The sequence below is a fragment of the Balaenoptera borealis genome (genome assembly GCF_965194805.1).
Source record: "Balaenoptera borealis genome assembly, chromosome: 8".
NCBI classification, from domain to species: Eukaryota; Metazoa; Chordata; class Mammalia; order Artiodactyla; family Balaenopteridae; genus Balaenoptera; species Balaenoptera borealis.
The window spans coordinates 63,107,620-63,128,642 of record NC_138865.1 but is presented as its reverse complement, the minus strand read 5'-3'; the positions used below and the strand labels follow the sequence as shown (position 1 = coordinate 63,128,642).

The window sequence follows — 21,023 nt, the reverse complement described above, 5'->3', positions numbered from 1 at the left end:
GCAGAAAATTATAGGACACTGATGAAAGAAATTAAAGATGATACAAATAGATGGAGAGATATACCATGTTCTTGGATTGGAAGAATCAACATTGTGAAAATGACTCTACTACCCAAAGCAATCTACAGATTCAATGCAATCCCTACCAAACTACCACTGGCATTTTTCACAGAACTAGAACAAAAAGTTTCACAATTTGTATGGAAACACAAAAGACCCCGAATAGCCAAAACAATCTTAAGAATGAAAAATGGAGCTGGAGGAATCAGGCTCCCTGACTTCAGACTATATTACAAAGCTACAGTAATCAAGACAGTTTGGTACTGGCACAAAAACAGGAATATAGATCAATGGAACAGGATAGAAAGCCCAGAGATAAACCCACGCACATATGGTCACCTTATCTTTGATAAAGGAGGCAAGAATATACAGTGGAGAAAAGGCAGCCTCTTCAGTAAGTGGTGCTGGGAAAATTGGACAGGTACATGTAAAAGTATGAAATTAGAACACTCCCTGACACCATACACAAAAATAAACTCAAAATGGATTAAAGACCTAAGTGTAAGGCCACACACTATCAAACTCTTAGAGGAAAACATAGGCAGAACACTCTATGACATACATCACAGCAAGATCCTTTTTGACCCACCTCCTAGACAAATGGAAATAAAAACACAAATAAACAAATGGGACTTAATGAAACTTAATAGCTTTTGCATAGCAAAGGAAACCATAAACAAGACCAAAAGACAACCCTCAGAATGGGAGAAAATATTTGCAAATGAAGCAACTGACAAAGGATTAATCTCCAAGATTTACAAGCAGCTCATGCAGCTCAATAACAAAAAAACAAACAACCCAATCCAAAAATGGGCAGAAGACCTAAATAGACATTTCTCCAAAGAAGATATACAGATGGCCTACAGACACATGAAAGAATGCTCAACATCATTAATCATTAGAGAAATGCAAATCAAAACTACAATGAGGTATCATCTCACACCGGTCAGAATGGCCATCATCAAAAAATCTAGAAACAATAAATGCTGGAGAGGGTGTGGAGAAAAGGGAACCCTCTTGCACTGTTGGTGGGAATGTAAATTGATACAGCCACTATGGAGAACAGTATGGAGGTTCCTTAAAAAACTACAAATAGAACTACCATACGACCCAGCAATCCCACTACTGGGCATATACCCTGAGAAAATCATAGGTCAAAAAGAGTCATGTACCAAAATGTTCATTGCAGCTCTATTTACAATAGCCAGGACATGGAAGCAACCTAAGTGTCCATCATCGGATGAATGGCTAAAGAAGATGTGGCACATATATACAATGGAATATTACTCAGCCATAAAAAGAAATGAAATGAAGGTATTTGTAATGAGGTGGATGGAGTTAGAGTCTGTCATATAGAGTGAAGTAAGTCAGAAAGAGAAAAACAAATACAGTATGCTAACACATATATATGGAATCTAAGGAAAAAAAAAAAAAAAAGGTCATGAAGAACCTAGTGGCAAGACGGGAATAAAGACACAGACCTACTAGAGAATGGACTTGAGGATATGGGGAGGGGGAGGGGTGAGAGAGTGTCATGGACATATATACACTACCAAATGTAAAATAGATAGCTAGTGGGAAGCAGCCGCATAGCACAGGGAGATCAGCTCGGTGCTTTGTGACCACCTAGAGGGGTGGGATAGGGAGGGTGGGAGGGAGGGAGACACAAGAGGGAAGAGATATGGGAACATATGTATATGTATAACTGATTCACTTTGTTATAAAGCAGAAACTAACACACCATTGTAAAGCAATTATACTTCAATAAAGATGTTTAAAAAAAAAAAAGATGGTCTATCTTTTGTCTTTTTTAGATGAAGTTCATTATGAAAAAAAGGACTGGAGATAAATACTCTGATATATCTCTCAATCTGAATCTCTAAAGGAGCTCTATTCGTTTATGTCTTAAAATAATTTTTTTTCCCAGAAAGAAATATAGAAGCAAATTTAGATCCTGATACATAAAAGTCAATTTTAGGCAAAAATTCAGACACCACTTTTCAAAAATCCTAAATGAATTACTATGTTCAAAACAGGAAGATGAAGAGGCAGGTTAAACAGGTTTTATAATAATAAAAGCCTTAGAATATTTGTTGATCAAAAAGTGACATCAGCGCACCAATTAAAGTTAACACAGAATCATTTTCACAGTAATAATGTTTCAAACTTTCAGGTAGTGAGACTAAAATATGTGCAGATAATAGATGTAAATATGTTCAAATGAACTTGAGTACTTTAGAAATCGAAAGAGGAAACAGAATCACATATTGCTGTGTTAAAGCCCAATATTTCCATCATTTCTATTTTATTATTCTATTAGATGCAGTGACACATTTCCAAATATGTCCAGAAACCCACCCACATAAAAGGACAGATCTAAATCTAAGAACCCTCATTGCAAATGTGATAATACTAATTACAAGGACTTCAATTAAATGCAGAATGAAAGAACCACTTCATCCATGGTTTTTGACATTCTACCTGCCTGAAATTTCCAGAGGTGGGGAAAAAAATCAGAGAAACAAACTTCCTTTGTGATGTCTACCAGTATGTTGGGATAAAAATTTAACCATGAATAATAAATAGCACCTATAAAATAGAAATAAATATAATGTTTTCTTCCATATGTAAAGATCACTAACCTAAATGAATTTAGTTCTAGAAGGCACCGGAGTGGTAATCCAGTAAACTGGATTCAAACTCTGAGTTACAAAGTTCTCATTTTTATATGGTAATGCCTCAGGAACTTCTGGGCGATGGGAAGAAACCAAGACTCCACGTTGCCTATAACATTCCTTCAGCCATTATTCAAGCCAAATAGCCATGTACAAGTGCGTACACAAACACATACACATTGGTACACACTTTTCCTGTCTCACTTGAAAGGTCTACATAAGGTAATGTTTAGTGACAGGATTTTGTTGCTTAAAAATACACACACACACACACACACACACACACACACACACACACACACACACACACACAAATTTAGGCTATCTTTTAAATTTTATGGCCCAAACTAGAATTTCACACTTTTGGGAGCTGAACTTTGGTCCTTGGATTACTAACCAGTTTGGATTTAGACAATGTACATAAACTTATCTTAGCCTCAGTTTATCACTTATAATGAAGTTGTAAAGATTAAATGAGTTAATACAAATAAATTGCTTAAAACCCTTCCTAGGGCATAAAAGTGGCCAATAAACATTAGCTATTAAAAACTATAAAATGTTTGAAAAGTAAAAATAGTTCAAATATATTAAATTATTTAAATATCTAAAAAATATTTTAACTCATGCTTTCTAGTCTATTCATCTCTCAGCATGAAAAAAGTTTGTAATGGGTTGGCCAAAAAGTTCATTTGGGTTTTTGGTACCATGCTACAGAAAAACCCAAACGGACATTTTGGCCAGCCCAATATTTCTTCTATTTGAATACAATTATATTTATATCCACACAATTATAATTAAGTGCAAAATAATTGAGAAACACATTAAAAAACATGAGATTTTATTCATGAAAGAAATTCAGAGAAATCAAAGTAAAAGTGGCTTTTTTTTTTGTCTTTTTTTTGTTTTGTTTTGTTTTTACAGGGGAATGAGGTATTTTAAGTGGTATTTAATAGCTATCATTCTATGTTCTGTGTTTTACTTATGGTCTGGCATAACTAGAGGAACAGAAAATCTTGGTAAATGACAGGGAGGCACTTAAAGTTTTCACCAGCCAAGCAAGAACCCAGTTGTCTAACACCCATGGGAGTAAAAGCACAGGGTGAAGAGAAAGTACGAAACTCTGCAGAGTCAGCATTACAGCCAGACTATAATGAATTTATCACAGAAAAACATGGTATCAACAAAGTCAGGGCTGGATTCACAGAAAAAAACAATCCCCAAATTCTAAAATCTCCATTTCTCTGGCCAGTAGGAATAATTGGGGTTTTAAAGATAGGATTAAGGGTGTTTGCTCTGATTTTTCTGACAGGAACATATACTCCTATAAATGGAAATAAGTTGCAGGAGGAAAGGGAGGAGACATAGTTTAAAATAGTGGTTTAATTGAACTTAGCATAGGCTAGAATTAGGAGGGGAAAAAAAAGACTTGAGATGAGAAAATGAAAAAAAAAAGGAAGAATAAAAAAGACAAGAATAAAACACCTACAGACTCAATAAGGAAAATTCTAAATATCAAACCTGATAGGCAATATATTTGGAAAACTATGTTTCGACCAGCAGCTGTTTTTTAGATCTGCTGATGGTGGTGAAGGGGAGGTGGTGTATCATCATTTCATTGACATCATTTAAGTGTTTTAACTCAGGCATTTTCTCCCAGGGCTAATTTCCTCCCTCCACTCCCATGGCCCGGAACATTCGGCAATCCCTGGAGACATTTTTTGTCACAGCTCGGTGTAGGGTGCTATAGGCATATAGTGGGTAGAGGCCAGGGATGTTGCTAAACAGCCGACAATTCACAGGACAGGCCTCCACAAGAAAGAATTTTTCAGCTTAAAATATCAATCATGTGCTTAGGTTGAGAAAACCTGTCTGAATTAACAGGGGATATGGGAGTTTCCTGCTACCTCAGCTCTTCACAAACCCTCCCAAATTACGAGATCACATCATTTATGTAGAGTGAATCTTCAGGAAAAAGAGTACTAACCCTGGTCAAGAGTCCTACTTAAACACTGCTCACTTAGTACTTAATGAAGCCATGCATTAAATTCAGGTTGATCAGGTACTAGTCACAAAGTTTTTTACACTGCCTCAATCTGAACCCTATAGGTAACTGTATTCTCACTCCTTTTCTCAAATGTTTTTCAAGGTCAGAAAATATTTTGGTGGATTATCATTTTTCAGTTTTTTTCTCTTAAAGAACACTAAATTTAAGGCCATATATTATGCTGCTTGATATAATTCAGTTTAAGAGATAGGTTATTTGCCTTATTATTAGAAATTAGATAATACACCATAATTCAATAGTTAACAACCAAAATAAAAAATAAGGTGGTTGAATATTACTGTTCTATTTTTTAATTTACATAAAAATAACAACTAACCTTCTTTAAGCAAATCTAAGATACATGGCTATTGAATATTTACATAAAGAAACAATACGTGTAGTGACTTGGACTAAAACTAAACTTTGATAACAGTTTGTTACTATTTAAGGTAAACTAAAGTGTAATTCTGCATTGGTCTCATTTTGCTCGTTTGAGAGTATCTTATTATTAGCATGGTGCTAAGAGTATTTAACCTGTAAACTATAATTTTTTTTTAATTTTGATTTAGTGGTATTTACAAACTAAAAAACATACCATGTTTTAATTTGTAAACTGCCCTCAAGGATCTTCTCTGCAAAAGCCAAAAATCTCAGGAGGAAATTCCCTAAAACTATTCATTAATTACAGGTGAATTTGGACAGCTAAAAGCGATGCATTGGCGAAAGGAGGAGGAAAAGAATAGGAGAGTTTATGTTTTTACTTTTGTGATTCAAAAGAGAAGCCTATATTTAGAGCAAACTTAGAAATGGTCAAAATGCATAGCAATGAAATGTCACAGGACCTACATGTCCTGCCTATGTTTTGAGCACAAGAGGTGTTCCTACCAAAGTATATCTAAGCCAACAGTTACTTCACCAGAGCCGAAACACTACTTTACTCCAAAATAAATAAGCAACACAGTGATGTATGCCCCTTATACCCAATATGAATACTTCAGAGATTTTGTTATTGCTCCCACTTTTATTAACTATTAGTATCTAATAAATTTGACTATATAATGTATATAGCTAATTTTCAGATACAAAGTCAGTATTTTATACCATTTCTTATCCCTGTCTATTTCTTTAGTCGTACCAAGTAAATAGTTATTAATGTATGCATGAGACAGTGCATGTATTTAAAAGCTACATTTAATTTTTTTCCATACCTTATTCATATTGTGAAGTACAGAATAACTTTATGTCATTTATGGTCACAATTGGATGTATCCATTTCCATGTGACACATAGTAAGTTTGTAAGCATAAGCCATAGAGCTTATCATGGAAGACTTTCTCCAGGCTACATCGTTTTTCCCTGTCAAAACTGTCAGAAGATCACAAGGATAGGGGCAGAGTTACTCCTCATTACCTTATTTAAATGTTAGGTCCTTAAAATGACTTAATTTTTCAGCCTATCTCGGAGAAAATTTTCACTTCATTTTCATTTCCCTACTGATATATGACCCAATTTCAGGAGCAAGTTCAATAGATATGCTGTTATGACAGCTCTAGAAAACTAATGCAATTGGTAATTTCCAAAGTTAGATTGCAGCTATACACAAACATACAACAGAGGTAAATATTATCTTCAGTGTTCTCTCATTTTCTATTTAATACTTATCTTTCTCTTTTATGGGCTTATTGCATAACCAATGCTCTCCTGATTTTTCCAGGTTTCAAGGGCTTGTCTATCAGTGGGCACAGCTTCCATTTCCTGCCTCCCCAAATGTACTTTCAAAGTGATTCTCTCCTGACCTAAAGAAAGAGTCTAACACAAAGATTTTAATTACTGAAAACAGCTTGGTCTATATCTATCTTTGAGGGAATTTGTTTGCAAAAAGCAAATAATACCATTTTTAATAAAGCAAGCCTTTTGCGATATTTTGTTTTGTTTTGATAGTGATGAACAGGTGTGATAAAATTGCCATCTTCACTCATTGCTGGTGGTAGTATAAATTGGAAAGCAATTTTCCAGCACACATCAAACTCTACAAGATATTTGCTCCCTTTCACCCACTTATTTCACTTCTGGAAATCTCTCAAAAGGACATATCAACATATGCTGACACAAACATTTATGTATTCTGATAATCCATTTCAATATTATTTACACCAGCCCCTCTCCCCGCAAAATGGAAACACGCTAAATATCTTATAATACAGAAACTGAATTGCTCCCACAGATAAGGAAATATTGTGCTTTAATTTGTAACCATATTTTCAAAAACAATTTAACAGCATGGGAATATAAAGTGATCTTTACAATTTTAGGTGAACACGTCAGGATACAACAGGATTCCACTGTATAAAACTAAATCCCAAAACTCAGGAATTCCCTTTAGCCTTGCTCCCCCTAAAATGAAGAGTCTCCTTTTATAAATTAGTGAAACATTCAATTCCAAGAAGTAGATATAATTTTTTCAGCAGAGTCCTCCATTACCTCAGAAGAAGCAGGGAGAAAGAGATTTTCCACAGTTATAATCTGTGACTACAAACTGGCAACTGCTTCACTCTTGAAATGAACTGCCTCTGTCTATTTTACAGCCAAAATAACTGGCAAAGATGACATCCAATTACAACTTTCCTTTCTCATTTGGAGGATGAAGAGGTAGTCTTCCTTTATTTCCTAACAGAGGTATCACCAAGCATCCCATGACATAAGCCATAAAGACTAAAGAATATTCCATACTTTGATCTATCCCCTTTGTTATGAGGTACATGCATTGTTTTATTGGAATAGAACAGTCTAAACCTTGTTGTACCATGATGGCCAAGTGCTAAACTCTTTAGCAAATCCTTATTTTCAGAAATAAAACATTGTTTTACTATTTAGTAACCTATGTTCTTGGGCAAATCGCTTATCTTCAAAGGGGATGATGATTGAATAATCTCACAGTGAATATGATCAAGTTTAACAGCCCACTAAAGTCATCCACCTGAATAAATATACGTACCTATAAAGTGGTTGCTCTCTATATGAACAACTATTTCTATTTATCAGACACTGAAGTTTTTAGTTTAAAGGAGCCAGTAGCAACATGGTTGCCAAATTATACCTTTAAATGTGATTTAGGCACCAACAGAAGCCTCGAAGTGGTTATTTAAAAAAAAAAAAGATTCTATGTAAATGTTAAGCACTATAGTGGGTTATACTCAACATATTTTTTTTTGTTTGAGTTTTATGAACATACTGTAAATCTGGCAATTCTTAAGAAGGATTGATTATAATATTCTTTCCCCATCGTATTCATGACAGCACTTCATAAATGCCCAATTTTCAAAAAAAAAAAATCAGAACCTACAACAGCAGAAAACAAAACAGTGGTTTTAATGTGGAGTAACGGCAGCGCTGCCTGTGTGCTGGGTTTGCACATCATTATTCAGAATGCGGCATTAGCACCTTGCAAGGAGGCAGGATGGAGGGAGCAGGTCTCTCATTATTTCTGAGAGCAGGACTTGAGCACCAGTTTGAAGATTTGAATGCTCCATTATCATCAGTCAATAACTAGCATTTATGGATCTGACACCCCACTGGATCATCAACTAATTACATTAATAATCAGATCTAATTTTCCTTTGTCTTTTTAATTTTAACCACAGAGAGTTTTGTCCGTGAAGGTCACTTGTTTTATGGTACTGCTAACACAGACACATCATCATTAATACTTTTGTTAAAATATTTCTATGAAGTTTAAGGGCTGGTTCCTTGTGAATTTTAATATGTGTTTTTTGAGAAAGAGGAGATCAGGGCCCTAAATTCTAACTTTGTTGGAAACCCTCTGGTTTTGGGCAAGTCATTTAAAGTGTTTGACATCCTTTTCTGTATCGTAGAATGAAATAATTAGAATTTCAATCTAAGGATTCACTGATTTTTGAGTATTTATAGTTCTATACCTAAACTTTTTGGGGAAGAAGAGTGGTAGATGGGAGTTTTATACAGCATCCAGAAGCTAGAATCTTCTAATTAATCTCTCTTCTTTAATTCCTCATCCAATCCATCTTCTATTCTATAATAGGCATATTATCCCAAGCGTAAATTCTGTTTATGTCCTTCTCCCACTAATGTCCTAAAAGAGCTTTTCATCACCTACGACAATATATAAACTTCTTGGTTTTGGCATTTCAAGAAGTAAATAGTTCCTGTCTTGCTCATTTCCCACCATTCACTCATATCACCCTTCCACTCCAAAAAAAAAAAAAAAAAAACAAACCGCTTGCTATTTCCTGAATATGTTATGTTCTTTTACTTCTGTGTTTTTCACATTCTGTTCCTTGTTCTCTGAATACTCTTTTCCTGTTGCCCCTTCTGGCTAAGCTCCTACTCAGGCTGAGTCCTTCATAGCTCAGCTCATACCATCCCGCTTTCGATTCTTTTCTTGAGCTTATTTATATGACCCTAAAATAGGTATCTTATATGCCTTGCATTCCTGTACCCATAACCCTGTACTCCAATTGTTGCTTTAAAGGTAAGTCTCTTCCAAAGTACTGATCAGTTCCTAAAAAGAAGGGACTTTGCTTCGTAAGTTCTTTTATTTAGCACCTAACACAACCTGGCACATAATAGGCACTAAGAAAACATCTGTTGAATGAATGGATAAAAAAATTAACCATGTTTCATAGAATAATTTATTATTAGTTGCTCCTTTTTCATGTGCAAAAAAAAATCCAAAACAGTCTAATCCTTTTACTTTACAAGAGAATACTGAACATGTTAGTTTAATAACCTAATCAGCCGTTACATGTTCGAATAGAGATGGTGACTTAAACTAGATGTTTCCTTATCTTTAAAATTACTTTTTTCAAAATCTTAAATTGAAAACAAAAAGAAAAATCAATATAACCTCATAAAACACCATTTATATCCTCTTTCCAACAGCCGTTCACTTCCACTTCATAGCACGCCAGACAGCAGACCTTACTCGTTAACTAGATAATAGCCAGCTAATTTTATGCACAGGTTTTCCAAATAGTCAGTACGTACTTTCTCAAATCCTCTGGGTTGAAAGGTATAAATTCAATTTTCTAGTCATCCTCTAAATATACTTTTTAAGTTGAGCATCCATGTGAGGATATTTTGGGCACCACTGAAGAGTAGTTTTATAAATGTGTACCTTGCCATATACAAGCTCATGATATGCTATCATGGTTAACCTGTATTATTCTAAGAGCACTGGAACTTAGGTAAGAAAACTAGATACACTCTTATCTCTGGGTTTCAGATCTTATACTATATAAAATGAGATGATCAAAATATATTTTTTAATGAAGTTTAGAATTCTTATTTGAGAAGAGAAAAAAATACCACGGGTGTCTGGTACCACTTTCCCCTACCTATCCCCAACACACATACAAACACACATATGTGTGTGTACAAACACACAGCTAAAGGAATAGTTCAAAGAATATACCTCCTGAATATATGTTAGAAACATCAATATTTTACACTAATTTTAAAGAAAGACCTTACTATTCTTTGTAAAATGTATTAAAATAAGTGAAAAGCATAAATTGCAAGTGTCTACACAAAGAGAATTAGAGTACCACTGGGGGGAAAAAAAATACATTCTTTAACAGAATCAGCCCAAAGGGGTTTGTACATGAGTCATTGTCTAAATTACTATCTGCATATCAGAAGGGAGATGATAGAAAAGCCTGGACAAAGAGGATACTCCAAGGGCAGGAATAAGGGCTAGCTGTGATTCACTAATAAATGGCAATGGTGAGAATGGAAGAAGAAAATTAAATTGGATCATTTTGACCAATAATAAATAGTTGCCTAATTAAAGTGTTACATGTGAGTCCCTGTGAAGAGCTACATGGAGATATGTAATATATCAAGTAACAGAACAAGTATAACTCACCAAATACTGCCTAAAACCGAATAGGCCCTCAACAAATATTAGTTTCCTTTCCCTAAACTAGGTTAAAACTTTTGAAGTCGAAGTTTATCCTTAATGAACTTTCAGAATTTCTCAAAAGGGCTATTCCTTCTGTCCAGTAGGTTTTTACACCCTCCTTTTTCCTAAAAATACTACTTCCCCCGTTATCTATTAGCTAACTTCTATTATTTGCCATATCTCAATTTAGATCATCTTTCTCCAGAAATATACCCTGGTGTGTGTGTGTGTGTGTATGAGCATGCACAAATGAACATGGCAGTCTCTTAGTAAACACATGCTAGATGACATAAGATATATTGTCTATTGTCATATGTATAGATATAGATAGGCCATTACAATATATTTTGATGCCATTATTGAAGTTATAATTGAAAAAGCAGATAAAAATTAAGATTTTCTAAAAATCCCTAACTCCTTCAGACCCATTAGGTGAAGGAACACATTTGCCTACTTAAAAAATTATTGAAAAACAAAGACCTTTCAAAATTGAGGTAAATTAAAAATTTATTAATTGAGGGAAATTGAAGGAATCTTTTCTAAAACTCTTTTGACAGAACATGAAACCTAGGCTGAGAGAAGTTAAGGAATTTGTTTAGTCTTACGCAGGTAATTAATGGCAGAACTAAAACTGGATCCCTAAGTACTGACCTTTCCATCCAGTACATGCTGTCTTTGGGGAAGAACTTCTACAATGAGCATAAATAGCTGTGAGTGATTCATGTGGAAAATAAAATAAGGACACAAAAGGTTGACTCAGGAGTTTTACCTCCTTAACTGTGCTATACTGTCAAGTCCTCAAAAGTGTTAAAAATTCCATTGTTTAACAGGTAATTTTCAATTTAAAGTCAAAATGCTATGTTGAATACTCAGGAAATCTTCAAAATGAAAGGAAATTTCATTATTTTGTGGTTGGTATACCTACTTCCATAGAATTTACCTAGTTTAACGTTATTCTTCAGGTAATTATAAGTACCAGTCAACTGATTTACATTGTTTAAGGTATGAGTAGACAAGCCCAAGATATAAACTAATGTAATTTAGATACATGAAGGTAAATAACCAAATTACCATGGAATTTGTTATTCCCCCTTTATATTTATATTTAATTATTTTGTTTAAATTCTTCCCAGGTTACCAGGGATGATTTCTATTCTTTTAAAATTAAAAAAAAGAGAGAAATATTAAAAGCTTTCTCCCGTGCAAAGTTAAGTCTTAGTAATTTCTAAAAGTACAGTTGCTTTAGATTCTGTGTGTGTATTATACTCTCAAATGATATTTTCTTGCTCATTATAGGAGATATGTATTTTATATACCTTTAGTCTTTTTAAGTATATTATACAGTGCAATGAGAAAAATTAATTTTCAGTTTCTCTCTTGCATGAAATATCTGAGCTAATAATTGGACCTAGAAGGACTAGAATCTTTTTTCTTTTCATTAGATTTCCCCTTTCACCAAAAGCTTTGTTAGCCTACTGAGTCATGACGAGTAATCCTTTACATGCTAGGGTACACTGTTCTTCCTGATGAACTAACAAATTAAAATGTAATGTGAAATGATGACGCTGGGAATATTGAGGAAGAGCCATTGATGTGGGAAGGGATCCATGATTAAACCAAGATATGCATTTTAATTATAATTTTATCAGACTGATAATACAGAATAAAATGCAGTTTGAAAGAATCCAAGGACATAATAAGCAGCATAAGAAAGCTATTTCAGAGCCCTTGCTGTCTCCCCTCCATTCTGCTGTGTGGCCCTCCTCTCACCCTCCGCCTCCCCAAAACCTTATTTTGTTATATCTCGCCAAGAATTAGGAAGCAATCAAATGATTTTTCACCACCTTCATCTCAAGCTAAGGTAATTATTGGTATGGAGTTTTGATTTTTAATTTTTTTCTTTTTTCTTTTTTCCTTAAACTTGGTTTGCTCAAGAGTAAAATGAACCACAGTACTTATCAACTAAATGCATACACAAGTGATACTGAAGGCAACCAACCGAGACTGAAGCCAAAGGTTAGCTGCAAATCCATTAGTGATTTTAAATAGTGGGGGGGAAAAACTTCTTGGTGAGTCCATGATAAAGCTGAATAATTGCAGAAGTCACAAAATAAGACAATGTAATTTGCATGATGTCATCAGACTGATTCGCAGAAAGCTTAAAAGAGTGCAAAAGGTTTCCTGTAAGATGACCAAAGCCATATTTGCTGTTCATGTATCTAAAAATAAAATTTTTTTTTTTGACACACAGTACATTTAGTAGCTACACAGATCCAGAAGCTAACATATCTAAAAATTTTTCTCGCCATCTCTGAAGCACTCACATATCACAGAAATATCTAGAACTTGTAGAATATACTGTGGAAAATTCTGAAGTATATACCGGGGGAAAATTTAGTGACAATTTTCAATTAACTTTGCATGCTTTTTATGATTTATTTGGTGTTAATAAACTTCCAACCATGGTATCCACAATTTATATTTAAGGAAAAATGAATCTTTAAGATCTAATCTCACCTTCTAGAATTACAAATTACTGTACTGTTTGCTTTGTTCCTGCTATACATTTTTATTTTCCCCAAAGCTATGGTAAACTTTAATAAGGGAGCTCTCACATCAGATATTTTATCATCATTAAATAATCATAGCACTTATTTTAAGAATTTTTAATTAGCAGATCAATGACATAATAGAGACCATACTGATTCATTCAAAGCATTTACAAAGCATTGGTTCTTTAATGGAGCTGTGGTGGCTTAAAACTAGAAGGAAATTGCAATGTCAATATATATTTGCCCATGTATATTACTAGCATATATATACATAACTATATATATATGATGTTATGAACAGGGTTTGGTGTGGGGAAGGTTTGAATAAATGTAACTCACTGTACTAGCAAAATTTAGTTAAAAACATGTTTTGAAAAAAGAACTCTAAGTTAGCTAAAGCCTTTGGAAGGAATGCTAGTCCTAACTAATAAATAGGAACAAAAATAAGAAACAACATATTTTTTTTTCTGCTTAATAGTAATAGCAAGTAACAAGTGACATAAAGCCTATTATATAATAATAAATAGAGAAATAATAAGGGAAATAAAAATCACCATCAGGTAAACATCACAATAACAACTTCTGCAGGTAAAATTCAACAATGGATGCTAAAATAATTGGATGAAGCAGGATATTCACATAACCTTAAAGTATCTCTCCCATTTTTTTTTTTTTTTTTAGTTTAAAGGGAAAAATAGTAAATTTAAAGTGGAAAGACTAGGCACATGCTACCTTAATTGAGTACATCCAGAGGGATAAAATATACCATATACCTTCTGATATGATGCACTGAGAAGGATACAACACTGCTTTTGTGGCACTGCTAAAAATACTTCACCTTGATCTAATCATGAAAAGCATCACACAAACCCAGAGCAAAAGTCATTCTACAAAGAAACTGACCACTACTCAAGTGTTGCAAGGTCATGAAAGACAAGGAAAAATTTAGCAACTCTCATAGATTAGCAGAAACTAAGAAAACAGCAACTAAATATAATCTGGGATCCTACTTTGGATTCTGAAACAGAAGAAAACATATTTGGGGAAAAAACTGGTGACATTCCAATGAGGACCATGGATTAACTAATACTATTGTTCCAGTGTTAACTGTACAGCTGTACAAAGACATCGTTATGACTATGTCACGTGTTAACATTAGGGGAAGCTGGATGATGGGCATATACATATACACTATGCCTTTTTTTGCAACTTTTTTGTTGATCTAAAATGTTTTCAGGACTTCCCTGGTGGTCCAGTGGTTGAGAGTCTGCCTGACAACGCAGGGGACACAGGTTCAAGCCCTGGTCCGGGAGGATCCCACATGCTGCGGAGCAACTGGGCCCGTGCGCCACAACTACTGAGCCTGCACTCTAGAGCCAGCAAGCCACAACTACTGAGTCCACATTCCTAGAGCCCATGCTCCGCAACAAGAGAGGTCACCGCAATGAGAAGCCCATGCACTGTGGCGAGGAGTGGCCCCTGCTCGCTACAATTAGAGAAGGCCCGTGCACAGCAACAAAGACCAAACCCAGCCAAAAAATTTTTTTAAATTAATAATAAAAATTAATTATAAAAAAATTTAAAAATAAATAAAATGTTATCAAAAATTTTATAGCTATTATAACAGAGATTCAGACAGGTAATTAGATAAATCAAGCCAACACATTTCAAAACTTTCTTTGTAGCTACCATATTATTCCAATGTCACCATTTCACTGAATTTTATAATCACTGTTCTAGTTCTTTTTTCCTCCACGTAAACTGATGAGAATACATTACTTCTCCATATTTCATAATCAATAACATGAAGCAAACCAATTGCTTAAGCCTATGTTTTCTATTTTCATAACAACATTCACCTATCCCAAAATATTATCTTGCTTATATTATTTCTTCAAACTCAAGACAAGTACTTATTGCCACAACATGTCTTGTACTGAAGATGTAATATGATTTACAATGTATCTACCTGCGTATATTAACAAGATCTAGAAAAATAGTTTATGTAATTTGCATCTTATATGCCTACTGTAAACCACTATCATGTAAGTGAAAATTATTTTGAAGGTTATTGATACATTTGCATTCATTTAACGGTTATAATCTTGGTTGAAAAAAAGCAATTAGCATCAATGAGCAAAGATCAAGAACCTGAAGAGTTTTGTCATCATTTGATTTGTATACAATGGTATAAAATCATATAGGCAGAAAGAAGGAAATAAATTACCATGTAATGAAAATTTTGTAACATGAACTTTACATCTCTGGAAGAGAATGTGAAAAGCACGATGGAATGTCAGAAGAACAGAAGCACAGTGGAAAATCCCTGGCTGGGATTAGCAATAAGAGGTGTATTTAAAATCACTTGCAGATGAGCAGTTCTAGATTCTCAGTTTAATACTAGTTTTCTTATCTTTGCGTTTTTAATCACAAATTTTATATTTTCCCCATAGTTCACTGAAATAATTTATAAAATATTTTATTTCAAAAAGGCACAAGAACTACGGTATAATGTTAACACTATCAGTAGAAAATGAGTAGGTGGTAGAGAGTACCACTTCACCAAACATAAACTGTTTGTTAGCTGCCAGGTGAAAGTCCAAATTTGCCTACGAGATTTGGAATTGGGACATTGCAATAAAGTAACATTTTATGCTGCACACAAATTGAAATTAGTATGTTGTGACTTTCCTGTATATGGGTAAGTAACTAAGGATGATGGCAAAGAAGCATTTACAGATAAAAATATAGGAATTATTTCAATAACAAAAAAAGTCAAATCTCTCATTGTCCAAAATTAATTTAATTGATCAATTTAGTTTTCTCTGTTAATTTTCTTTTGTCACAGTTTTCCTTACAGTCTCTGTCCTAAATACATAAATTTTGTGAAAAAGAGAGTTAATTAGATTCCAGAAAAAAAAATAAGGGAAGGGAAACTGGAAAAATAACAGGTATAAGGGATTTGGGACACCTAATATAATGGATAAGGAAAAAGATGATAGAAGAATTGTATCACAAAAGGTCAAAGACCTGGGAAAGATCAAAGCTCCAAAGAAAATGAAAAAATTAAATCTGTACAACATATGTAACTTGTATCTTATAATTAGCAGAAATTCTTAACATCAAGTAAAAATAAACCATGAAGTTATAATTTTTCTAAAGCTGTTTCCCTTTTTTTTTTCTTTTATGCATATCTTAATATATGGAAGAAGAGTACCTGACAATATTTTTCTATTATAAAAAGTCATGTCATAAAAAAAAAAGACCCCCAAAATAGTTCTTTCATTAAAAGGCAGTAACATTTTATTCTAACTCCATAGATCAAAGTAAAATATTAGTCTGATATAATAGAAAAAAAAAAAAATTTAGTTAAAGGAAGGAAGATAAGCAAAGACCAACCAGCAACTGGGTAGGTTCCATGCTTCCAACATTTTAAAATTTGGCCAAATTTGGTCAAATTTTAAAGAAGTATTATTTTGTCCACCTGAGGTCGATGTACAATAAGGAGTAAGCTGTTTAAAAAACCATTTAACTCTTTCATAGTCTTCATCTGGAGTGAAAATTATATCTAAAGTAGAAACAACTAGAAGAAACCAATGCTTTAGTCATGGATTTACTCAAAAGTCTTCAATGTCTCCCTGATGTTTTCAGAAATTGATTCAAATTCCTTTGCTGAGTATATTGCTATACTCCATTACCTAGGACAACACCTGGCTGGCTGGCTGTTTCCTACAGCATTTCTTGCCTTTCCACACATTTAGCATTTAATGTAGGCTACTTTGTATTGTTAATTATTTTTATGGCTCTGTATAGTTCTTTGTAAAAAGGAATCGCTTATGAGAACATTTCTGGAACCAGACCTCTATCCCTGGTAGAGAAAGCTCTGAGACAAAACCAAGGTAAGACTCATAAAGTAGAATGACTAAGCCTGTATTCAATCTTCCATTTTTTATAGCCACTCAGTGAGGTTCTCAGCACATAACTATCTAAGCATGAGACTACACTGGATGTCACACAAGGTGAGGTTCATAGGGTACAAAAAGACCCAAATAATAAATTGCTTGCTCCAAAATATTTCATCCTGAATTGTTATCTCTGTTCACAAGGCCAAGATCCTCTACTGGGGGGGTGCGTGGGGGGGATCAACATCTTACCTGGAATTTACCAAGAGAAGGTGGGAATCAAGGTTAAGGTGAACTGATCATCCTGACTACTGAAATCTCTCTTTCAGTATAAATAGCCTGGATAAGTTTCAATTCCATTTCTGCCTTCAAACATGGAGCTTAAGGGCTTGAGTAAATATTTTATCTATATTTGTAGAATACTTAAAGAATACAAATAATTTCTCATCTCCAAAGGATCAAAAATTGTCTTTTCAGTGCTGAACTTTTCTGATCTGTTCCCAATTTTCCTCTAATTCTAATGTAGAGGCAGGAATATCTAGCTCAGCATCCTGACTCTACTTTTCAGTAGCTCTCCATCCTGAGGTTTACCTTAACTGGATCTCAAGTCACTCAACTGTAAAAAGTGACAATTTATACAGCCTATGGATTTTTTTTTAATGAGGGGGAAAAAAGGAAAAACATTTTATAAAATACTTACAGTATAATCATAATTATCATCACCATCATCATCTAATTTGTTTTCCTGCCCCCAAGACCTATGAGCCCTGAGAACAACACCTGTTTACTGTTTGAGCAGTTGTTTAGCCCTGTTGTTCAGTTTCCTGTTAAAACCTAACTGAGCCTCTGCTGCCCACTGCAGGAGGAAATGAGAAAAAAATCATCTCCCTTCTGCCTGGATTCTCAGGTGGCTTTATCGCTAAGTGTTTTGTTTGTTATTCTGTGATTCATTATTTGAAGAATATAGTTTACTAGATATCTTCATACAATGAACTCAATGGTAGTTTAATACGTATAAAAGATAAGTTTGATTAACTATTATACCAATTATACAAAACTAAGAAAAATGACCGAAATTCAAACAGCACATAGTGACAATTATCTTTGTTGTTAGTTATGACCACTATATAGACATTTCCACAAAATGTTTGGCATTCCTATTCATTTCCTATATTTTCTATTTTCCTGATATAATTATTTAATGGATCTATTCAAAACGTGTAATGCATTTCAGTCATTGCCTAGAATGGGGTCAACTATTATAGTAGACAACAAATCATCTTTGAATAAATGCATATACACAAATATACCAATACATGTGAAAAACCCACACTAGTCTTATAACACGCAGGGTAACCAGTTCAGTTTGAACAGGCTCTAGAGTTTTTTGGTAGAAGGGTGAGGTTTCAGTATATATCATAAATTTATAAAACGAACAGGAAAACGTAATAGGTAATGTGCTGAGTTTTATTTTTAACAGTTCATAATGGAATATACCGAGAAGCTTTCCTCAAAACTTCTAGTACAGTAAAATCTTATTACGGATTTTTCAAGGATTATAGAAAAATGTTTTCTTGAACTGTCATTTTATTATGTTCCATATTACTATAAATATGTGGATTCTTACCTGAGATTTAAAAGACATTTTTTCATAGCTAAACAGAAGTCGTCAGTCAATTTTGTTAGTTATAATGAGATTACACCTTTAAAAATAAAACGAGTGTACTGGAGTTCTTTGTAAACTGCTCACATATTTGGGCTATAAAAGATCTGTAAGATCATTAAACCATAGGTGTATTTTTTAAAAGCTGAAATGGACTTCAAAGATGATAAATTTAAGGAGTTTGTTTTGAACCTGTTCAATTATGGTAATGACCTTTAATTCTTCCCTAATGGCCTCCATGGAATTAATTGGTTATTTCAATATCAGGGCTCATCTTGTTTGGAATTTTAAAAGAGTCTCTTCTTTCCCATAATGGGTTCTATCAAGCCTATTTTAAATGTTCTGAAAGCACATTTTTAAAAGCCTTGACATTCTCCCTCTACCATCTCTCTTTCATCTTTCTTCATTATTTTCAGTAAAGAAGAAGCCATTTTTGTTCCTTTGTAATTCTGCTTTGGTCAAGCTATCATTTAGACCTTACTAACAGTCTTTTCTTAATTACGTTTTCTATGTTGAGAAAATTTTGTGATTGGAAAGATATTATTTATAAAAATCTAGAAACTGTTTCCGCTTAATGGAAGTTACAAGCTATCAAATTTCTAAACAGGTGCCATGCTGCCATCTTCTGGTTATTTTGTAACAATGTTTCAAAGCTTATAAACTTTATTTTAAAAATGCCTCCTGATGTACTTTGAAATATTAGAAAAATCTGTATTAAATTAAAGACAACAATTTGAATGATTAGAGTCACTATATCTAGAGTTCAGTTGGCCTGAAATCCTGAAGATAATGTCTTATACATTTAAGTATAATAACTGATTGGCTCCAAAGATAGAAAAGATGGGGTCCAAAAGATAGAAAAGTGTTTTATACCATGATCATTTACCTTGGACACTAATGAGATGGTTTCATGACATTTTTTTTTTTTATCATACTACTTTTTACATAATTTCTCTCACACCCTTTCAGTGTGGTTTCACTGAGTGTGAAACTTTCCCAAATCTACCATTCCTGTTATTATTAATAAGTGACGCTATTTAATGGTGTTGTGAGTAGCACTGAACAATTTTGCAATTTAATTGCCTTGTTTTCATGTTAAAACTCTCCAGTACCTATAAGTAGCAGCATAGACCAAAGACCCAGAAGGGATGGCTAGAGAAACCAAGGTTTCACGTCTTTAAGAGATTTTGTGTTTTAAGGGATCATTAAAATCTGTAGAACTTTCTTTTTTTGTGCGTTAGTTTATTCTAACAATTTTTCAGATTTTTTGTGTGTGAAAATGCCTATTCACTCCACTAGCATTCTCGTTTTAGTAGCCTTTAAGAGAAAGATAGAATGATTTTATGTAAGATAAATTGATGTCTCATACTGAAAAATTATTTCAAAATGTAAGGTATTAAAAACATTGTTTTAAATTCAAATAAGAAACAGTGTCTTTAAGTTCTATGCTTTTTCAGATGACTATATGTGAGTATAAATCATCATAGCACATTGAAAATCAGGATGGAAATGGCCCAGTAAATGTTTAGCAACAGAGGATTTTCTCAACTGTTTATTAAGTGCAATCCAAAATCTAAAGCAGCTGAGACAGGTGCTAATTTCATTCCTGTTATTAGTAATTAGTGATGAAATTTAATGGTGTTTGTAAGTAGCTCTCAAGCGTCTGCCATATTAAACAGGGTTTGAATATAAGGGGCCATTAAAATGTAGTTTTTAAGCTTAATAGACTTGGGCATACAGGTATCTTGAATAATCAAAACCTCCGAGAGCATATGCCAAGTTTAAATGGCAAAATCGGCCCACTTATTGTGGGCACAGAGATGACCTTGTAACTGCTGGATACACTGTGCATTTATATAGATTGTACCATACCCAGATGGTTGATAACTATTCTGTTTACTAAACTCAAGGCACCTGATACTCCTGCCATTGTTTTGCCATGACAGAACTACTTTTTAGTCTCTTATATTCACAAAAAATTGCTATTATCATATGTTGACAGACAGCTATCAATTAAATGAATATTTCATCATTCCACAGCTTTCCTATGAATAAAACAGACTTTATTTATAAAATGTGCTGTTTGATTCATCTGAGTTTTGTGTTTGCTTTCACTGTTGGAGGGAAAAAAGAATCTTTAATAGCCACAAATAAAAAGAAACAATCCGGGGCTTCCCTGGTGGTGCAGT

The 21,023-nt window shown here is 33.7% G+C and overlaps 1 protein-coding gene across 1 annotated transcript in view; it reads right to left on the bottom strand.

Annotated features, from left to right (window-relative positions):
• Positions 1-21,023, bottom strand: part of PTPRD (protein tyrosine phosphatase receptor type D) — a 2,142,992-nt gene that overhangs the window by 1,371,217 nt on the left and 750,752 nt on the right. The window lies entirely within an intron of this gene.